This window comes from Mytilus californianus, unplaced genomic scaffold (genome assembly GCF_021869535.1).
Source record: "Mytilus californianus isolate M0D057914Y unplaced genomic scaffold, xbMytCali1.0.p SCAF_21, whole genome shotgun sequence".
In the NCBI taxonomy this organism is placed as follows: Eukaryota; Metazoa; Mollusca; class Bivalvia; order Mytilida; family Mytilidae; genus Mytilus; species Mytilus californianus.
The window spans coordinates 3,175,426-3,193,640 of NW_026262670.1; the positions used below are offsets into that span (position 1 = coordinate 3,175,426).

The following is an 18,215-nucleotide window of genomic DNA, read 5'->3' on the forward strand; positions in this document are numbered from 1 at the left end:
CTAAATGAAAAAAAATGTGAAAAATGATCTGCAAATAAGTTTACATGGTCGAAATCGTCAGACGACTCCTTATTGGAGTTAATGCCCCTTAATGAATATTTTTGTCATTTTTGCATTTTTGCCTTATATCTGAAAAAACTATAATAGATACAGGGCTCACACTACTTCAGAATCATAGGGAAAAGTGACTTCTCTTTTTGAAACTGATAGGGAGAAGTGGTGAGATTTGAAAGAGAAGTTCTCCTTCGTGCGTGGCGCTACAATGTTTGGTTTTTACTATAGTATAAGGGGTTATATGTAACTTATATCTGAGTATACAATTAAAAAAACAGTTCAATTTCAAAGATATTTAGGTTCTTGTGAGAAACTACCAACTAAATATCTAGCACTAAAAAGAATTTTTTTTTATGTCAGAAAGGAAAAGAAAGTATAATATATCAATTACAATTCAATTAAAAAACTATTCTGTTTATCATATGCATATTTATGAAATTCAGTGCTCATCAAAAAGATATATAAATTTAACAAAGTTAAGCTGGATCATAATATATTGATATTAGTAAATTAGTCCTGGAGTTAAGCTACTTTAATCAATAAATTGAAACAACCCAGATACATGGAATTATATACATTAATCAAGTAGTTCAAAAGTCTGTTAATGCGTGTGGAATGTGTAATTTTTATACGACCGCATAATTTTTTTTGCGTCATAATGCTATGATGTTGTCGTCGTCGTCTGCATCGGCGTCAGCGTTGTCTGAAGACACATTTGGTTTCCAGACAATAACTTTAGTTTAAGTGAATGGATCTCTATGAAATTTTACAAGAAGGTTCAACACCACAAAACAAAGGTTGGGATTGATTTTGGGGGTTATGGTACCAACAGTTTAGGAATTAGGGGCCAAAAAGGGGCCAAAAACAAGCATTTTTGTAGTTTCCGGACAATAACTTGTGTATAAGTGTATGGATCTCTCTGACAAAGTACCACAAGGTTCCATATCACAAAGGGAAGGCTGGGATGGAGTTTGGGGGTAATTGCCGTAAACATGCAGGAATGGGGCAGAAAAGGGGCCAAAAACAAACATTTCTCTAGTTTCCAAACAATAACTTGTGTTCAAGTGTATGGATCTGTCTAAAATTGTACTACAAGGTTCCATACTACAAAGGGAAGGCTGCGATTGAGTTTGGGGGTAATTGCTCCAAGGGGGGGGGGGGATTGTTTTTCCAATTCTTTTAAGGAGTTCATATTTTTTTTTCAAAATTTTTCAAATTTCAAGTTTTTGAAAAGTTTCAAGAAGAAATCTTCATTTCACAGTATTGCGCAATAGTTTTTTTAAGATCTTTGACCACATTTATTTTTTGTCAAAAACCTATGTTATGTCAAAAATTGGATCAAAATCCAAATTCAGACAGTATCAAGCTTGAATATTGTGTCCAAAAATGCCCCAAACTGTTCAGGGTTCGACCTCTGCGGTCGTATTAGGCTGCGCTCAGCAAAGCATTTTTGTCGAGCCTGCAACTTTTGTCGCAGAAAGCTCGACATAGGGATAGTGATCCGGCTGCTACGGTGGCAGCGGCGTTAGCTAACTTCTTAAAAGCTTTATATTTTAGAAGCTAGAAGACCAGGATGCTTCATACTTTGTATATAGATGCCTTATGTTACAAAGTTTCCGTCTGTCATATGTCCAATGTCCTTGACCTCATTTTCATGGTTCAGTGACTACTTGAAAAAAAAGTCAACATTTTTAGCTCACCTGGCCCAAGGGCCAAGTGAGCTTTTCTCATCACTTGGCTCCGTCGTCGTCGTCCGTCGTCGTTAACTTTTACAAAAATCTTCTCCTCTGAAACTACTGGTCCAAATTTGACCAAACTTGGCCACAATCATCATTGGGGTATCTAGTTTTAAAAATGTGTCCAGTGACCCAGCCAACCAACCAAGATGGCCGCCATGGCTAAAAATAGAACATAGGGGTAAAATGTAGATTTTGGCTTATATCTTTGAAACCAAAGCATTTAGAGCAAATCTGACAAGGGGTAAAATTGTTTATCAGGTTAAGATCTATCTGTCCTGAAATTTTCAGATGAATCGGACAACCCGTTGTTGGGTTGCTGCACCTGAATTGGTAATTTTACGGAAATTTTGCCGTTTTTGGTTATTATCTTGAATATTATTATAGATAGAGATAAACTGAAAACAGGGGACCAATTTATCAAACTTGGGCTGAATTATCCTTAAGGTATCTAGTATAAAGTTTGTGTTTTTTTGTCTATCAAAAAACATGACCGCCATGACAAAGAAAATAAAACATAGGGCAAAAAAAAAAGTTTATGGCTTATATCTGAAAAAAAAGCAGTTAAAGCAAAACTGACCTAAATAAAAATGATAAGCATGTAAAGATTTATCTGCCACAAAAATTTCAAACCAATGGGACAACCCTATTTGGAGTTATTGCCCCTGAAATAATAATTGTTATTAAAGTTTCTGTTTTTCGATTTTATCTAGAAAACTATTAAAGATAAAGAGAAATTTCAACAGCAAAAATGTTCAGCAAGTTTAAAAAAATCTACAAATAAGTCAAACTGAACAAATTTGTAAATTAATCCCTTATTGGAGTTATTGAAACTATGATAGATAGAGAGAAACCTTTAGTGGCAAAAATGTTCCACAAAGTAAGATCTACCAAAATTATAGGAGCTAGGTTAAAAGTGTAAACTGTAAAAATTATCAGCACGACAAGATGTATCCACCCTGAAAATTTGGTAAAAACTAACCACTTGTTTTTGCCTCTAAACTATCTATTTTAGAATTTACAGTTGGTGGCTGCTATCATAAAAACTATAGGAGTAAGGTTAAAAGTGTAAATTGCAAAAAGGGGCAACACAACAAAATGTATCTAACCTAAAAATTGGAGAAAAATCTGTCACCCTGTTTTAGAGTTATTGCTCCTGAAAAATCATTTTTATACGACCGCAAAAAATTTGCGTTCCTATATTGCTATCACGTTGTCGTCGTCCGAAGACATTTGGTTAAGTGTACGGATCTCTATGAAATTTGAACAAAAGGTTCAATACCACAAAAGGAAGGTTGGGATTGTTTTTGGGGGTGATGGTCCCAACCAGTTTAGGAATTAGGGGCCAAAAAGGGGCCCAAAACAAGCATTTTTCTAGTTTCAGGACAATAACTTGTGTATAAGTATTTTGATTGCTCTGAAATTGTACCATATGGGTCAATTCTACAAGTAGAAGGTTGGTATTCATTTTGGGGGTAATAGCCCACACCTTTCAGGAATTAGGGGCCAAAAAGGGACCAAAACAAGCATTTTTCTATGTTTTCAGACAATTACTTGTGTTTAAATGTATGGATGTCTCTTAAATTGTACCACATGTTACAAAAAGAAAATTTCTTCAAATATTATTTTTTTTGGAGGGGGGTAAACAAAAAATATTTTTTGGGGGGTCAATTTTTTTTCCTCAAGATTTAATAAATTATCAATTTTCCATTATTTTTTTGGAAGGTGGGTAAACAAAAATTTTTTTTGGGGGTGGGGTCAATTTTTTTCCCTCAAGATTTAAGAAAGTCAATTTTCCAAAAAAAAATTGGGGGTCACAATTTATTTTGCTAATTCTTTGTATATAGTCTGAAAACAGATTTACTAAGTATTGCGCAACATCACAGTGTATTGCACAACAGCAAGAAATCAATTGAATATAAATTCAAATCATATAACCAATTTCAAGTTCTTTGACTACATTTATTCTGTGTCAGAAACCTATAATGTGTCAAATATTTAATTACAATCCAAATTCAGACCTGTATCAAGCTTGAATATTGTGTCCATTTTTGCCCCAACTGTTCAGGGTTGGACCTCAGCGGTCGTATCCAGCTGCACTTGCCAAGCACATTTATTAAAAGTGTTATCCTGTTATTGATAAACGTGTAGGCCCTAGGTTAAAAGTGTAAATCACAAAAATGGTCAGCTTGACAAGATTTTATAACTCTGGAAATGTTGAAAAAAATATGTAAACCTGTGTTTTTGAGTTATTGCCCCTGAAAAATACATTTTTATACGCCCGTCAAAATTTTGACGGGACGAATTATGGTATACAAATGTCGTCTGTCCGGTGTAAACATGTTGACCGTAACTTGAGAACAAGAAATTTCATGAAACTTAACATAGTTGTTTCTTATGATGGTCAAACGATCTGTATACTTTTTGGTGAAAATAAGATTAAAACGTTTTGAGTTTTGGGACTTAGTAACTAAAACAGGTGTGTGTTTTTTTTTCACATGTCGCGCTGTATCTCAAAAACAATTTATGATTATTGCTTAAAACTTACACACTTCTTAGTTATATTAATCTTAAGATCTGTATACTTTTTGGTGATGATTCAAAATTTTATTTTAGAGATAATATTGAGTATTTTGTTAAAAAAGGGGGAGGGGTTTTTCACATGTCGCGCCGTATCTCAAAAACAATTTATGATTATTGCTGAAAACTTTACACACTTCTTAGTTATATTAATCTGAAGAATTGTATACTTTTTGGTGACGATTCAAAATTTTATTTTAGAGATATTGAGTATTTTGTTAAAAAAGGGGGATGGTTTTTTCACATGTCGCGCTGTATCTCAAAAACAGTTTATGATTATTGCTTAAAACTTTACACACTTCTTAAGTATATTAATCTTAAGATCTGTATACTTTTTGGTGATGATTCAAAATTTTATTTTTGAGTTATTGAGTATTTCGTAAAAAAAAGGGGGAGGGGTTTTTCACATGTCGCACCGTATCCCAAAAACAATTTATGATTATTGCTTAAAATTTTAAACACTTCTTAATTATATTAATCTTAAGATCTATATACTTTTTGATTTTGATTCAAAATTTTATTGTTGAGACATTGATTTTTTTTTTTTAAAAAGGGGGGTTTTCACATGTCGCACCGTATCTCAAAAAAGATTTATGATTATTGCTTAAGATTTTACACACTTCTTAGTTATATTAATCTACAGATCTGTATACTTTTTGGTTTTGATTCAAAATTTATTTTAGAGATATTGAGTTTTTTGTAAAAAAGGGGGTTTTCGCGTGTCAGGCCGTATGTCAGAAACTATTTATGATTATTGCATAAAAATTCACACACAAGTCTTGAAGACGACAGGCGTATCATGCGCTCATGGCGCAGCTGTTTTTTCCATTTTTTAGCTCACCTGACCTGAAAGGTCAAGTGAGCTTTTCTCATCACTTTGCGTCCGTCGTCCGTCGTCCGTCGTCCGTAAACTTTTACCAAAATCTTCTCCTCTGAAACTACTGGGCCAAATTTGACCAAACTTGTCCACAATCATCATTGGGGTATCTAGTTTAAAAAATGTGTCCGGTGACCTGGCCAACCAACCAAGATGGCCGCCATGGCTAAAAATAGAACATAGGGGTAAAATGTAGATTTTGGCTTATATCTCTGAAACCAAAGCATTTAGAGCAAATCTGACATGGGGTAAAATTGTTTATTAGGTCAAGATTTATCTGCCCTGAAATTTTCAGATGAATCGGACAACCTGTTGTTGGGTTGCTGCCCCTGAATTTGTAATTTTAAGGAAATTTTGCCGTTTTTGGTTATCATCTTGAATATTATTATAGATAGAGATAAACTGTAAACAGCAATAATGTTCAGCAAAGTAAGATCTACAAATAAGTCAACTTGACCAAAATGGTCAGTTGACCCCTTAAGGAGTTATTGCCCTTTATAGTCAATTTTTAACCATTTTTCGTAAATTTTTGTAATCTTTTACAAAAATCTTCTCCTCTGAAACTACTAAGACAAATTTAACCAAACTTGTCCACAATCATCATTAGGGTATCTTGTTTAAAAAATGTGTCCGATGACCCCGCCGGTGAACCAAGATGGCCGACATGGCTAAAAAATAGTACATAGGGTAAAATGCAGTTTTTGGCTCATATCTCTGAAACCAAAGCATTTAGAGCAAATCTGTTGAGTATAAAATTGTTCATTAGGTCAAGATCTATCTGCCCTGAAATTTTCTTACCAATCAGGCAACCCGTTGTTGGGTTGCTGCCCCTGAATTGGTAATTTTAAGGAAATTTTGCCGTTTTTGGTTATTATCTTGAATATTATTATAGATAGAGATAAACTGTAAACAGCAATAATGTTCAGAAAAGTAAGATCTACAAATAAGTCAACTTGACCAAAATTGTCAGTTGACCCCTTAAGGAGATATTGCCCTTTATAGTCAATTTTTAACCATTTTTCGTAAATTTTTGTAATTTTTTACAAAAATCTTCTCCTCTGAAACTACTAAGACAAATTTAACCAAACTTGTCCACAATCATCATTAGGGTATCTAGTTTAAAAAATGTGACGGATGACCCCGCCCGTGAACCAAGATGGCCGACATGGCTAAAAAATAGTACATAGGGTAAAATGCAGTTTTTGGCTCATATCTCTGAAACCATAGCATTTAGAGCAAATCTGACATGGGGGTAAAATTGTTCATTAGGTCAAGATCTATCTGCCCTGAAATTTTCAGACCAATCAGGCAACACATTGTTGGGTTGCTGCCCCTGAATTGGTAATTTTAAGAAAATTTTGCAGCTTTTGGTTATTATCTTGAATATTATTATAGATAGAGATAAACTGTAAACAGCAATAATGTACAGCAAAGTTAGATCTACAAATAAGGCAACATGACCAAAATTGTCAATTGACCCCTTAAGGAGTTATTGCTCTTTATAGTCATTTTTTTACAATTTTCATTAATTTTGTAAATTTTTGTAAATTTTTACAAAGTATTTTCCACTGTATCTACCGGGCCAAGTTCATTATAGATAGAGATAATAGTAAGGAGCAAGAATGTTCAGTAAAGTAAGATCTACAAACACATCACCATCACCTAAACACATCACCATCACCAAAACACAATTTTGTCATGAATCCATCTGTGTCCTTTGTTTAATATGCACATAGACCAAGGTGAGCGACACAGGCTCTTTAGAGCCTCTAGTTTTCATTTTTGCCTGTTATTTGGAAAACTATAGGAGCTAGAGGTTAAAAGTGTAAACTACAATTACGATCAGCATGACAAGATCTTTTTACTCAGTTTTTTGTCGAGCCTGCGACTTTTGTCGCAGAAAGCTCGACATAGGGATAGTGATCCGGCGGCGGCGGCGTTAGCTCACTTCTTAAAAGCTTTATATTTTGGAGGGTGGAAGACCTGGATGCTTCATACTTTGTATATGGATGCCTCATGTTACGAGGTTTCCGTCAGTCACATGTCCAATGTCCTTGACCTCATTTTCATGGTTCAGTGACTACTTGAAAAAAAAGTTAAGATTTTTTGTAATGTTAAATTCTCTCTTATTATAAGTAATAGGATAACTATATTTAGTATGTGCGTACCTTGCAAGGTCCTCATGCCCGTCAGACAGTTTTCACTTGACCTCGACTTCATTTCATGGATCAGTGAACAAGGTTAAGTTTTGGTGGTCAAGTCCATATCTCAGATACTATAAGCAATAGGTCTAGTATATTCGGTGTATGGAAGGACTGTAAGGTGTACATGTCCAACTGGCAGGTGTCATCTGACCTTGACCTCATTTTCATGGTTCAGTGGTTATAGTTAAGTTTTTGTGTTTTGGTCTGTTTTTCTTATACTGTATGCAATAGGTCTACTATATTTGGTGTATGGAAGGATTGTAAGGTGTACATGTCTAGCTGGCAGGTGTCATCTGACCTTGACCTCATTTTCATGGTTCAGTGGTTATAGTTGAGTTTTTGTGTTTTGGTCTGTTTTTCTTATACTGTATGCAATAGGTCTACAATATTTGGTGTATGGAATGATTGTAAGGTGTACATGTCTAGCTGGCAGGTGTCATCTGACCTTGACCTCATTTTCATGGTTCAGTGGTTATAGTTAAGTTTTTGTGTTTTGGTCTGTTTTTCTTATACTGTATGCAATAGGTCTACTATATTTGGTGTATGGAAGGATTGTAAGGTGTACATGTCTAGCTGGCAGGTGTCATCTGACCTTGACCTCATTTTCATGGTTCAGTGGTTATCGTTGAGTTTTTGTGTTTTGGTCTGTTTTTCTTATACTGTATGCAATAGGTCTACAATATTTGGTGTATGGAATGATTGTAAGGTGTACATGTCTAGCTGGCAGGTGTCATCTGACCTTGACCTCATTTTCATGGTTCAGTGGTTATAGTTAAATTTTTGTGTTTTGGTCTGTTTTTCTTATACTGTATGCAATAGGTCTACACTATTTGGTGTATGGAATGACTGTAAGGTGTACATGTCTAGCTGGCAGGTGTCATCTGACCTTGACCTCATTTTCATGGTTCAGGGTCAAAGTTAAGTTTTTGAGTTTTGGTCTTTTTTTCTAATACTGCATGCAATAGGTCTACTATATTTGGTGTATGGAACGATTGTAAGGTGTACATGTCTAGCTGGCAGGTGTCATCTGACCTTGACCTCATTTTCATGGTTCAGTGGTCAAAGTTAAGTTTTTGAGATTTGATCTTTTTTTCTAATACTATATGCAATAGTTCAACTACATTTGGTGTATGGAAATATTTTATGATCTATATGTCAGTCACGCAGGTTTTATTTGACCTTGACCTCATTTTCAAGGTTCATTGCTCAGTTTTAAGTTTTTGTGTTTTGGTCTGTTTTTCTTAAACTATAAGCAATAGGTCAACCATATTTGTTGTATGGAAGAATTGTTAGCTGTACATGCCTGCCTAGCATGGTTCATCCGACCTTGACCTCATTTTCATGGTTCATTGGTCAATGTTTAGTTTACTTGGTTAATGTTAAGTTTATGTGACAGTTGTAATAAAGCTTTATATTTAGGACTATCAACATAATATCAATGATTAGTAAAGAAGGCCTTCAACACGGAGCCTTGGCTCACACTGAACAGCAAGCTATAAAGACCCAAAAATGACCAGTGCAAAACAATTCGAACAGGAAAACCTTTCTTGCAGGTATCATCTCAACTTGACATCTTTTTCATGGTTCATTGGTCATTATGATGTTTTCCTGGTTTAGTTTTTTCCTTAAATACTATATGCAATAGGTCAGCTATATTTGATCCATGGAATGATTGTAAGGTGTATATGTCTGTCTGACAGGGTTCATCTGTCCTTTACCCTTTTTTCATGGTTCATTTGTCAATATAAAATTTTAATGATTTGGTCTGTCTTGTATACTACTAGCAAAAGGTCAACTATATTTGGTGTATGGAATGATTGTAAGATGTACATGTATTTCTGGCTTGGTTTATCTAACCTTGACCTCATTTCTTTGATCATATTAAGTTCATGTGATACTTGTAGTAAAACTTTATATTAAGGAATATCAACATAAATGGTCAGTAAAGAAGGCGAGACATTTCAGCGCGTGTACTCATGTTTGTAGTTTTGGCTATTCAGGGGTTAAAAAATCCACTAGCCCGACGCCCGGGACTTGAGCATTTACGCCTCGGGCAATCAAAATTTTTAACCCAATATGCCCGACGGACTGGTAACAAAAAATTCTTGGCGTTTCCAAAATAGAAAGTGGAAAATCCCTTCATCACTATTCTATCTTAGCCAATCAGATTCAATTACGTCATCCGGGATTCCAAGAATTTGAACTGGTTTGTACAGGTCCTGTTGTACATATTTTAAAACTAGAACAAATAACTCTGGGTGGCCTGGTATCATGTATTGATCGCAATTTTCGTACTTTAAATATCGATTTCTCAGTACAACAGTACAGGGTATTGTAGATTTCTTATGCCAAGATGTTCAATTAACGGTACTGGGTGATGTATTGATCCGTATTAACATGTCTTGTCGGACAGCTGTTGAGAACGAAACCAATCCATGCAACCAAATATTTCTAAATATTTAAGTACGGGCACCCCAGGAACTTCGTCAGTTTTAAAACGAAAAACTGTAGATGAAAGGGGTAATGAGACTGACAATTCATCCCCAAAAAATGCCAAATACGACCGGGAAAAGCGGAATAGTGTCCCGGAAAGAAAGATTCCCACTGGGCAAGGTAGGCCGTGTTGCTGATGAAAAAACACCCAGAGAATATTTTCCCGAGCACGCCAATAAAAAGTCTGCTCTGTATGTGGGACCAACAGAATAAAAAGCAGGTCAACAAAAATTATTAAATACAGTGTATAATGCTGCCTTCAAAACAAGGGACACCCACTTTGTAATTATGCAGCAAACTGATTTGTAAAGCATTCTCGGGCTAGCAGGTCAGTTTTGATGGGCTAGCAGTTCTTCCAACAGGGCTAGTAAAATCCTGCTGCAAATAAGTCCTGGGCTAGTTACCTGTAACAATTTTTTTTAACCCCTGCTGTTATCTAAAAACCTATAGGACCTAGGTTAAATATGTAAATTGCAAAAAATTATCAGCAACACAAAGAATAGCTAGTATGTGCATATAAAAATCGTAGTGAGCAAACTAGCGATATTTTCACCAGGTGAGCGACACAAATTTCAAATAGTGCAGAAAAGTTGAGATAGTCTTTTAGATGCTAGATTTACATGTTTTTGGATTAGATTAATATCTGAAAATATTAGGTCAGTAATTTTCAAGTCCATAATGATCATGTATTTTCAATTGGCATTAACAATTATAACTCAATGATAACTACAACAGTATATATTTGAAATATTTTTTTTTTCTATTTTTAGGATATAATGGAAAATTGGAATGAGGTAAGATTTACTTTTAAGTCCAATTGTCATGTGAACTTTTATTTCCATTTTCTTACCAAAAATACATGTATGTGACGATTTGAGATACAAACTAGTAGAATTCTACGTGACCTACAAAAAAGATATTACAAGATCAAAGATAAAACAAACACAACAAAGATTGGGACAAAGAAAAATGTACTACAAACATTTGACTAAGGTGTTGCTAATAACAACTCATAGCAAAGATAGCCATAAACTGCATGAAATTTCTTGCCTGTTTTATTTTTATGCCCCAGCCATAGCGGAGAGGGCATTAAGTTTTACCCTTGTTCGTCCGTCCGTACGTCCCAAAATTGGTTACTGTTTTCTAACTTTAGTTTGCCTCAACCAAATGATATGAAACTTATTCACAATGCTTATTACCCCAAAACACAGATCGAGTATGAATTTTGGTGGCATCACTTTTACCGTTCGAGAGTTATGCCCCTTTACAAATGGAAAAATTGCTGAATTTTTCGTTTCCGTTCTCTAACTTTAGTTTGCCTCTACCAAATGTTATGAAACTTATCCACAATGTTTATTACCACAAAACAGAGATCAAGTTTGAATTTTGGTGGCATCACTTTTACCATTCTAGAGTTATGCCCCTTTCCAATGGAAAAATTGCTGAAATATTAGTTTTTGTTCTCTAACTTTAGTTTGCCTCAACCAAATGTTATGCACAATGCTAATTACCATGATACACAGATCAAGTTTGAATTTTGTTGTCGTCACTTTTACCGTTCTAGAGTTATGCCCCTTTACAAATCTCAAAATTGCTGAAATATTTGTTTCTGTTCTCTAACTTTAGTTTGCCTCAACCAAATGTTATGAAACTTATGCACAATGCTAATAACCACAAAAAACAGATGAAGGTTGAATTTTGGTGGCGTCAATTCTACTGTTCTAGAGTTATGCCCCTTTAAAAATGGAAAAATTGCTGAATTTTTCGTTTCTGTTCTCTAATTTAAGTTTACGTCAACTAAATGTTATGAAACTTATAAACAATTCTTATTACCACAAAACTCAGATCAAGTTCAAATTTGGATAGTGTCACTTTTACAGTTCTTGAGTTATGGCCCTTTATAACGTTATATGAAAGCGGGGGCATCATCTGTTTCCCATAGACACATTCCCCATTTATTTTTTATAAATCATTAGTAACTTGCCAGAAATCCTCTGAGGTCATGGTGTCAGTAACTTGGAGCTGATTATCATGCATAATTTAGTGGCAGTTTAGTGTTTTAGGTTTTTTCATTTTCAGAAATGTATCGAATGTTTTTTAAATATAAGTGTATACACTCTCTTAAGGTTTATTCTATATCTAGTACCTTCAGAATGCTTGTTTACAATGTCAAATACATAACCCTATTGAGTTGTTAGAGAAACTATTGGACAATTTTTGATAAATTAAAAATACAGAAGTTCTCTCCTCTTGCAATTGTTGAGTTCGTTAGTTGAAAAAAAACATATCTATTTTATGGTATAAAGTGTAAATTGACACAACGCACATTGTCATAACAAATTGTTATCCAAAAGTTTTTTTTATGCCCCATCAACTGAAAGTTGGGGGCATATTGTTTTACCCCTGTCTGTCCTTCCGTCCCATTATGGGTATATAGTTATTCCAAATAACTCCTCCTACAGTTTGAATGCTAGGAAGTTTTAACTTTGCTGGCTGTTTGAACATATATTGAAGGTGTGCATGTCGTCAGGGTTTAGATTTTGATTAATATTTGCTCTTTTGGGAAATAGTTGAACTCTATCATTTTTGGAGTATATATTTGCATATTTAAGAGGCGCATAGCGTTTCCAGATAACTCCTCCTACAGTGAACCATAGACCTATGTGCTCTCATGCTCAACTTTGTGTATGTTAAAATAACACTTTGCATCTGTGAGGGCATCATTTGTGTCTCCCAGACACCATAATATCTCAAGGAAAGGATAAGTTTGACCCGAACTTATCAAGTCATTTTCCGGTTTGCTGTTGAAACAAAGAAAACACTTGTTTCTATAATGCAAAATACACAAATACAATCCGATAAATCAATTTACAGATTGCCATCATTTTGATGATATTTAATTTTTATTGTAAAATGTCAGCTGCTCCACACAATATGAAGCCTCTGAACTCATTCGCTGTGCTCCCATGAAAAAAGCTTCATATTGTGAATCACAGCTGATTCTTAACAATGTCAATATGCAGGCAACCTGATAATCGGTACATATCCTCTCTGCCTGAATGTTATTTGAAGTGAGGATACCCCCGATTTATATAGTTATTTGTCATGCAGGATAATAAATAATTATTGCTTTATTTAACAGTTGTTTTATTTATTTTTCATTACAATCTATTAAATGTAAAATCTATGTTTTGCTTACAGAAACTTCTTGCAGATGCTGAGAATGGAGATATAGAAGCTTTAAAACTAAGCCTAGTGAATAAAGCAGACATTGATTATCAAGATGTAGGTAAAACAGTCTCATTAGGTACAGTAGTAACATCCAAATTAGTACTAGAGCAAATTAACTATGTACAGTAAAAAACAAAACGCACAACTACAGATAACTTAAGAATATAGTAGATCTTACTTGAGCAATATAAATCACATAACTACATGTTACTTCAAAATACAGCAAATTGTAATAAAATGAAATACAATTGCATGTTACTTCAAAACCTGACAGTTGAACATAAACAGTATAAAACACTTACTTTAAATAACTTTAACCTTGCTGGTTAACAATACAGCAGATTAATACAGTATAAATCACAACTGCAAGTCACTTCAAAACATGACAGTAAGAACATTGACAGAATAAAACACACAACTGTTAGTCACTTCAAAACATAACAGTAAGAACATAAACAGAATAAAACACACAACTGTTAGTCACTTCAAAACATGACAGTAAGAACATAAACAGAATAAAACACACAACTGTTAGTCACTTCAAAACATGACAGTAAGAACATGAACAGAATAAAACACACAACTGTTAGTCACTTCAAAACATAACAGTAAGAACATAAACAGAATAAAATACACAACTGTTAGTCACTTCAAAACATATCAGTAAGAACATAAACAGAATAAACACACAACTGTTAGTCACTTCAAAACATCTCAGTAAGAACATAAACAGAATAAAACACACAACTGTTAGTCACTTCATAACATGACAGTAAGAACATAAACAGAATAAAACACACAACTGTTAGTCACTTCATAACATGACAGTAAGAACATAAACAGAATAAAACACACAACTGTAAGTCACTTCATAACATGACAGTAAGAACATAAACAGAATAAAACACATAACTGTTAGTCACTTCAAAACATGACAGTAAGAACATAAACAGAATAAAACACATAACTGTTAGTCACTTCAAAGCATTACAGTAAGAACAAACAGTAAGAACATATACAGAATAAAACACACAACTGTTAGTCACTTCAAAACATGACAGTAAGAACATAAACAGAATAAAACACATAACTGTTAGTCACTTCAAAACATAACAGTAAGAACATAAACAGAATAAAATACACAACTGTTAGTCACTTCAAAACATGACAGTAAGAACATCAACAGAATAAAACACACAACTGTTAGTCACTTCATAACATGACAGTAAGAACATAAACAGAATAAAACACATAACTGTTAGTCACTTCAAAGCATTACAGTAAGAACAAACAGTAAGAACATATACAGAATAAAACACACAACTGTTAGTCACTTCAAAACATGACAGTAAGAACATCAACAGAATAAAACACATAACTGTTAGTCACTTCAAAACATAACAGTAAGAACATAAACAGAATAAAATACACAACTGTTAGTCACTTCAAAACATAACAGTAAGAACATAAACAGAATAAAATACACAACTGTTAGTCACTTCATAACATGACAGTAAGAACATAAACAGAATAAATCACATAACTGTTAGTCACTTCAAAGCATTACAGTAAGAACAAACAGTAAGAACATATACAGAATAAAATACGTTTCTAAAAGTCATTTCAAAACATGACAGTAAGAACATCAACAGAATAAAATACACAACTGTTAGTCACTTCAAAACATGACAGTAAGAACATAAACAGAATAAAACACACAACTGTTAGTCACTTCAAAACATAACAGTAAGAACATACACAGAATAAAACACACAACTGTTAGTCACTTCAAAACATGACAGTAAGAACATAAACAGAATAAAACACATAACTGTTAGTCACTTCAAAGCATTACAGTAAGAACAAACAGTAAGAACATATACAGAATAAAATACGTTTCTAAAAGTCATTTCAAAACATGACAGTAAGAACATCAACAGAATAAAATACACAACTGTTAGTCACTTCAAAACATGACAGTAAGAACATAAACAGAATAAAACACACAACTGTTAGTCACTTCAAAACATAACAGTAAGAACATACACAGAATAAAACACACAACTGTTAGTCACTTCAAAACATGACAGTAAGAACATACACAGAATAAAACACACAACTGTTAGTCACTTCAAAACATGACAGTAAGAACATAAACAGAATAAAATACACAACTGTTAGTCACTTCAAAACATGACAGTAAGAACATCAACAGAATAAAATACACAACTGTAAGTCACTTCAAAACATGACAGTAAGAACATCAACAGAACAAAACACACAACTGTTAGTCACTTCAAAACATGACAGTAAGAACATAAACAGAATAAAACACACAACTGGTAGTCACTTCAAAACATCTCAGTAAGAATATTGACAGAATAAAACACAACTGTTAGTCACTTCAAAACATGTCAGTAAGAACATCAACAGAACAAAACACACAACTGTTAGTCACTTCAAAACATGTCAGTAAGAACATCAACAGAACAAAACACACAACTGTTAGTCACTTCAAAACATGACAGTAAGAACATAAACAGAATAAAACACACAACTGGTAGTCACTTCAAAACATCTCAGTAAGAATATTGACAGAATAAAACACAACTGTTAGTCACTTCAAAACATTTCAGTAAGAACATTGACAGAATTAAACACACAACTGTTAGTCACTTCAAATCATGACAGTAAAAACATCAACAGAATAAAACACACAACTGTTAGTCACTTCAAAACATGACAGTAAGAACAGAAACAGAATAAAACACACAACTGTTAGTCATTTGAAAACATGACAGTAAGAACATCAACAGAATAAAATACACAACTGTTAGTCACTTCAAAACATGACAGTAAGAACATAAACAGAATAAAACACACAACTGTAAGTCACTTCAAAACATAACAGAAAGAACATACACAGAATAAAACACACAACTGTTAGTCACTTCAAAACATGATAGTAAGAACATCAACAGAATAAAAACATAACTGTTAGTCACTTCAAAACATGACAGTAAGAACATCAACAGAATAAAACACACAACTGTACGTCACTTCAAAACATAACAGTAAGAACAAAAACAGAATAAAACACACAACTGTTAGTCACTTCAAAACATGATAGTAAGAACATCAACAGAATAAAAACATAACTGTTAGTCACTTCAAAACATGACAGTAAGAACATCAACAGAATAAAACACACAACTGTTAGTCACTTCAAAACATAACAGTAAAAACATCAACAGAATAAAACACATAAATATAAGTCACTTTAACATGACAGTAAGAACATAAACAGAATAAAACACATAAATATAAGTCACTTAAACATGACAGTAAGAACATAAACAGAATAAAACACATAAATATGTCACTTAAACATGACAGTAAGAACATAAACAGAATAAAACACATAAATATAAGTCACTTAAACATGACAGTAAGAACATAAACAGAATAAAACACATAAATATAAGTCACTTTAACATGACAGTAAGAACAGAAACAGAATAAAACACATAGATATAAGTCACTTAAACATGACAGTAAGAACAGAAACAGAATAAAACACATAAAAAAAAGTCACTCAAACATGACAGTAAGAAAATGCATAAAAGAATAAAAAACACAACTATAAGACATTTCAAAATAACCAATTATTACAGTACAAAAATACAAGTCAAGTCACTTAAAAACACCCCAGGTTGTAGATATAAAGTATAAAACACACAACTACAAGGTTGTACATAAAAAGTATAAAACACACAACTACAAGGTTGTACATAAAATTATAAAACACACAACTACAAGGTTGTACATATAAAGTATAAAACACACAACTACAAGGTTGTACATATAAAACACACAACTACAAGGTTGTACATATAAAGTATAAAACACACAACTACAAGGTTGTACATAAAAAGTATAAAACACACAACTACAAGGTTGTACATATCACTCAATGTAAATCCGACCTGTGATCAAAATACAACAGTGAATGTGAAAGCTACCTGCAATCAAAGTACAACACTTAATGAAAAACCTACCTGTAATCAGAGTTCATTGGGGAATTTGAAACATACCTGTAATCAAAGCACATCACTAAAAGTGAATATGTGAGACATACCTGTAAACAAAGCGAAACATGCCTGCAATCAAACACATCACTAAATGTGATACATACCTATTATCAAACAAAACACTGAATGTGAAGGATACCTATTATCAAACATAACACTGAATGTGAAACATACCTATTATCAAACATAACACTGAATGTGAAACATACCTATTATCAAAGCACAACACTGAATGTGAAACATACCTATTATCAAACACAACACTGAATGTGAAACATGAATGTTATCAAACATAACACTAAATGTGAAACATACCTGTTATCAAACACAATACTGAATGTGAAACATACCTGTTATCAAACATAACACTGAATGTGAAACACTGTAATCAAACACAACACTGAATGTGAAACATACCTATTATCAAACACAACACTGAATGTGAAACATACCTATTATCAAACACAACACTGAATGTGAAACATACCTATAATCAAAGCACAACACTGAATGTGAAACAAACCTATTATCAAACACAACACTGAATGTGAAACACTGTAATCGAACACAACACTGAATGTGAAACACTGTTATCAAACACAACACTGAATGTGAAACATACCTATTATCAAACACAACACTGAATGTGAAACATACATGTTATCAAACACAACACTGAATGTGAAACATACCTATTATCAAACATAACACTGAATGTGAAACATACCTATTATCAAAGCACATCACTGAATATGAAACATACCTATTATCAAACACAACACTGAATGTGAAACATACCTATTATCAAACACAACACTGAATGTGAAACATGAATGTTATCAAACACAACACTGAATGTGAGACACTGTAATCAAATACAACACTGAATGTGAAACATACCTGTTATCAAAGACAACACTGAATGTGAAACATACCTGTTATCAAACAC

The 18,215-nt window shown here is 33.4% G+C and overlaps 1 long non-coding RNA gene across 2 annotated transcripts in view; it reads left to right on the forward strand.

Annotated features, from left to right (window-relative positions):
- LOC127731855 (uncharacterized) overlaps positions 1-13,230 on the forward strand; it is a 100,641-nt gene extending 87,411 nt beyond the window's left edge. For both annotated transcript variants that reach the window (XR_007995847.1, XR_007995848.1), the window contains 2 exons: positions 10,715-10,738; positions 13,146-13,230. This is a non-coding gene — a long non-coding RNA (uncharacterized LOC127731855). The remainder of the gene's footprint in view (positions 1-10,714; positions 10,739-13,145) is intronic.
- The last annotated feature ends 4,985 nt before the right edge of the window (positions 13,231-18,215 follow it).